Below are 6000 nucleotides of genomic sequence, written 5' to 3'. Positions count from 1 at the left end.
AGGTGGTAACCCTGACCATTGGGCTAGACTTAGCTATTGGCGGCATGCTAACACGATGCATTTCGCTTCCACTTGGTATAACTATCAACACTGCAATAGAATATGGGCACGAGATTTTAAAGTAATTTGTTCAAGGGATGTGGATTCAATATTCAGCTACGTGCATTTGCGTTTGCTTCTTATTTTTGTGTTCGCAAAACTGTCTTGCATGCTTTGCATACGTTTCAGTATCCATGGACACTGACAGGTGTGATTACTATTGGAGGCAGGCTGTAATATTCAGCATTTTAGGTTGCACTTAAACAGCCGACATTTCCACGCCTCCGTGCGGCGCTTCGACATGCCCTATGCACTCGAGCACGTTTCCTATGCACGTGGATGTGGCAGCAGCGTGCCTTCATTAATATGCATATGGCGCTACTGCGCCATCTCTATGCCACATGGTTGGTGCAAGCCTAATGCAGTCCTTGCGCCGAGCTTCATGAATCCCGGGGGTGATTTCCACTAAGTTACTTTTAGCAATTCACACTCAATTTATACTCTCACACCCACCCTCATTCAATTCACTCTGTTCCTTTTTCAAAAAGACAAAATCATTAATATTGATACTTTGTTTATAACCTCCATAATCCTCCAAAAAGATACATTCATTTCTGCATAGTTAAAAAGAACATCCATTACACTTTTCTTAGTAACCATACTACATAGATTTAGAAAATAGATTTGGAGAAGCAGCAATCCCCACTGGATGCTCGACATTCAAAGGGTGTAAGTTATTGTAGTAGGAGATTCTGGTAAAAAATCAAGTGCATGTATTCACAGCACAAAATCAAGATACAGTGAGGGAAATCTTTTACTATAGCTACAATGTCAATGCTGTTCACTAACTAACTACAGATTTTAAAAAGCTGATGTTAACATATAAAAAAATAATAATGCAAGTGAATGCAGTGGAAGTTACAGGATTTGTTTAAGATTTGTGTGTGTGTGTGTGTGTGTGTGTGTGTGTGTGTGTGTGTGTGTGTGTGTGTGTGTGTGTGTGCGTGTGTGTGCGTGTGTGTGCGTGTGTGTGCGTGTGTGTGTGTGTGTGTGTGTGTGTGTGCTTTTGATGGCGTTCAAGGAATTAGCCTGTATCACACACAAATACAACAAAACATTTTTGGGGCATGGATACATGCATAGTGTATATAGTTGTCAGCATACAATCTATATACATGCCATCACTTACTAACAAGATGAACCTGTGAAAAGTCAATACAGTATACTAGAAATGAGCTTACAGGTCTTATGCATGCTAAATATGAAAACCATGAAAGCTGCTAGCATGCCACACAAGCATACAGTTTAGAAATGATTGTCTGTATGTTACAGACTACTTGTCAGTTAAAAAAATGGTAACCTTTCTTAATGATGTACTGCTGGGACAGTGGGCCAGAGGGAGCCATTATAGCTATATAAGTGAAGTCTATATCCCCTAATATCAAAAGAAAGTGGGTGATGTTGTAAGAACCATGCATAGTGCTTTCTTACTTTTCTTCCATCTTAGACAACCATATATGCACATTAACATTTACCAGCATGTGAAAAGGAACTTGTTTAAGTAGATCTTGTAGGTCACTGAACTATCCTCACTGTAAGGTCCCTTTAGCTAGGATGGTACCAGCTATATATAACTTGGCACGCAAAGGTAGAGGAAGACACGTATTCCATGTGATTCAGCATTTTGGGTGAACTACATTGAACAATTTCAAACAGATATCCCAGTCTGCTCTTTAGCAATCCACCATCTGGTCATCAGTGACAGCATGGGAGTCCAGCCACTGCCAGTAATGCTGATGGAACCTAGTTCTGACAGGACATGTAACCCAGTCAACATAGCTGACAAGTGCAGCAATATAATGCTTCTTACTATAAACTGCTGCAGCTGGTAATCTATATGATAACTTCTCTACTATTTTTCCTCATACTGTTTCCTTATATTACTGCATACAAACAAGCTGCATGACCCCAGTGCTGATGTCATAAAGATTTCTATGAATATGAGGAAGTCCATGTAATCTACATGAAAGTTCTCATCTTGTGCGTACTTGGATGCTTTCCTCTGTTAGAATAAAAGCTTTTCATCTATCAAGAAAAAAATAAACCTGTGAAAATCATTTTACAATAAGTTCTGAATTACTTCAACTTTTATTAGCTGTTTTCAGCTGAGTTATTTGCCTGGTGCTTGTGCTTTGCCTGTGAATTAAGTTTCCTTTTGAGGTGTGTTTGTTGGTCTACTTATTGCCACTCACCATTTGGTATTCCATGATGTCTATAAACAAACACAGTGTTTTAATTTGTTCATTTACGTCACCATACACATATTTCTTTGGATGTTATAATTTATACATATTTATGCACTCATTTGCATGTGTTACATACCATACTGCACTGAGTTGACTCTTGTATATCTGCACAACCATGGCTAGGAATTGGAAATACCTACATTTTCCCAAGAATCACACAGTCCTCTCCCTGGATGATGCAGACATTTGTGCAGTCACAGAGACCTGGTTCAAGGCTATGGAGAGCACCATAGGTAAACCGGGTTATACCTCCTTCCACATGTTCAGACCACAAACAGAAGGCAAGAAAACTAAAGAAGGCGGTATATCAATATTCATCAAAGATGAATACACCTCCAGACTGGTTAAACAGTATGATGCCCTAGAGATACTTCAGGCGCAGTTAGCTATTGGTAGGACACCTATTCAAGTCATTGCCAGCTACAGAACCCTTTCCATGAAATAAGACACCCACTCTGCCTATTTGGATCAACTTGAATGTATCAAGATGCATCAGAATTCCATGGTTTTGGGTGACTTTAACTACCCTCGCATTGACTGGGTGAGACACTCATGCTCAAACTCACCTGTCCAAACTCCAATGTCATTGACCAGCTGGTTGACACTCCCACTAGGGGTTCCAACATTCTGGATCTGATGCTTACAAATATGGGTAGCCAATGTAGCATCCCCACTGTGAATTCATACCTGGTGAGATCTGACCACAAATCAGTCTCACTTGAAGTAACTATCACACTTGACCCCCTCGCAGCAGCAACTAGACTAAAAAATTTCTCCGAAGCAGATTATAACCTCTTGCAAGATGGTATAAATCACTTCATTGCACCTCCCCTCTCAAACAGAACTGGTAACAATGCCTAGCTCTACATCAATGCCTTATACAAACACCTGTAGAACTACATTGACTCAGCAATACCTGTTAGGACCAAAACAAGCTCTTCAAGGAAGAGCAAACCTGCCTGATGGACAACCACCACTAACTGGCTTTACAATAAAAGAAAAAACTGCTGTCTAACAGTAAGAAGGAGGAGGCTTTAAACTGGAGATGCTTCCTCCTTAGCTTAAATAAGCAAATAAGATTTCTTGTAAAGTCCTCTAAAGCAAACTTCAAATCCAAGTTAGCTTCCTTAACAAAGGACAACCATAAGGCAGTCTTTATCTAAATCCATAACCTAAAAGGTAAGGCCCAGATCTGTGATAAACTAGTAGTTAATAGTAACACATATACTGACCCAGTGGACATAGCTAACCTGTTAGCTGACAGGTTTGGTGAAAACTTTACTCACCTGTGCCTGCCACACGTACCTCATGACATCCCTACCACCTGTCTCCTACCTTGTATTTCTAAAGAGTAGCTCACAAATGTCCTCTCCAAGGCCAGAAACATAGCATCTATGAGACCCGATAACATCCCAGGCTGTGTACTACATGGGTTCAAACTAGAATTAGCGTCACACGACAGACTTGGAATACTGAAACAGGTAACTGCAAAAACAGGAATGCAGGCAAGAGGGCTTGAGGCACACACACAGTAGTAGTTTCCAAAGTTTATTTTTCAGACTTTACTTCAAACAAATGATAAAAACAATAAAAAACAGTAACCATAAAGTGCTTTTCATCTCACCCCTTAGTGAGACTTCATCAGACAGTTGGAACAAGAATGTTTCAAACAGTAAATACAAATTCAAACCACATCAACTTCCTCCAAGCAAAAGACAAACCTGCCCCCAAGGTAAGCAGGAAAGAACAATTAACCCATTGTATGCTTCTTTAAAAATCCAGCTTCTTGTAAAACAAGTATGTATGCAATAAATATATTTGTATACGTGTAAATATAAATATAGCTCATCAGTTCGAAGACACTCTTAAAATATCTTTTAAAAGTATATTCAGAAATATTTAAAAATATTTAAAAACCATGCTAACATTAAAACCAATAGTTAAGATAACAGTAAAAAGTGAGAAGTCAAGAATGAAGTGTAAAATTGAAAACAGTATAAAATAAAATACTTTACCACAATGTGAAAAAGTATTAAAATCATAAATAACTTTCAGTAGTAGTTAATAATGACAGTTCTAAAAAGTAGGATGAAAAATATATAATAAAACACTTATATTAGCCCCATGTTGTCTGAATTTAAAACCATCAAGCTAAAAAGCTATAAAGACTGGAGCAGAGAAAACAATCCTGTAAAGGACATCCGGTGAATATGATAAAAAGTGGAGTAAGAGTGTACACATTCTCATAAACAACTCTAAATGCAGATATATTCATGTGTAGGTAACAACTAAGTGAATGTGGAAAACCATGTGAATGTATAAACATGTATATACATAACTAACCAAATAAGTACATATTTGACTATTTAGATAAATATTTAACATACCCTGTTTAAGCAAAAATGTGAAACCTTTCTTGCAGGCTGAAATGAACAAGGTATATATTCACCTTACTAAACTCTTTAGTTTAAGGATGCAAGATATGGAATAAACTTCCTTCAGTCCTGGTGGGTAGCAGGCCCTGGTACAAAGTTGCCATATTAATTCCAGTTTTTCTAGGAATAATGAACTAGGGCCACCCCTTCCATCACTCGTAACCTAGTCAATCACTCTAAATTTAAAAGAGTCTAGCCAGAGCATTTTCCTGCTTTGATGTTCTAATGCTGTAAAGGTGTTCGTAAACCCTTTCTTTTAGTTTCCTGTCCAACTTCCAAATATAAAAAGCTGGGCAGGCTTGATATTGGGCCAAATAGACTATACTTTTAGTATTAGAGTCAAATTTTCCCTTTGACGCATAGGGCACTCCTCTGATCGAGAAGTTGACCCCAATCTCCATGAAGGGGCATTGGGGCCACATGCTACACTTTATCATCCCTTTTCTCTTGCTTCCAAAACTGTCTTCCTTCCTAGGCTTTTTAAATTCCTACCGCATCTAAAAACTACTCTAGGGGGGATCCTTCAATTTAGCATATAAATTGTGGTCAAGGACAATTAAATCCCAGTTCTTATTAATGATGTCTTTGATATCATAACTATTGCTACTAAAAGTAGTAATAAAAGTGGACCCTACTAAAGGAGCATCATCATGAACCATCCGAACTTGGTTGATTTACATTTGTTCCTTATTAATTTTAACACCCAGTATAGGATGGTACATGCCCCTATGCCTATTGTTTTGTACTTCTCTTACCAGTTCCCTAACCATAGGTAGAGGGTATCTCCTCTTGATAAACATGTCGTGAAGTTGATTACATTCTAGTAAAAACTCCTCTTGTGTGGAAACCATCTGATCTGCCCGTATCAGTTGGCCTTTTACCACTGAACTCTTTTGAAATAGTGGATGACAACTGTCAAAATGTAAAAAAGCATTTGAGTAGGTATCTCTCCTGAAAATACGAGCTGTATAGCAACCATTAATTAGGTACTTTTTTAAGTCAACATCCAGGTAAGCTATTCTTTCCATGTGGAAAGTATGTGTGAACTGTAAAAAAAACAGTGGTATTATTGAGGTATGTCACTAGATTGTTAGCTTCCACTTCATCACCCTTAAACAACATAAAGATATTGTCCAAGTATCTTGTATAAAAGTGTATTTGGCTTCTAATTTCAGGTACCATTGGGCACTCTTTTCAATCACACTCTAAGCACTAGCTTT

The sequence above is a fragment of the Protopterus annectens genome, chromosome 4.part1, assembly GCF_019279795.1.
Source record: "Protopterus annectens isolate FY-2018-M chromosome 4.part1, PAN1.0, whole genome shotgun sequence".
Classification (NCBI taxonomy): Eukaryota; Metazoa; Chordata; order Ceratodontiformes; family Protopteridae; genus Protopterus; species Protopterus annectens.
This window is presented reverse-complemented; position numbering follows the sequence as displayed.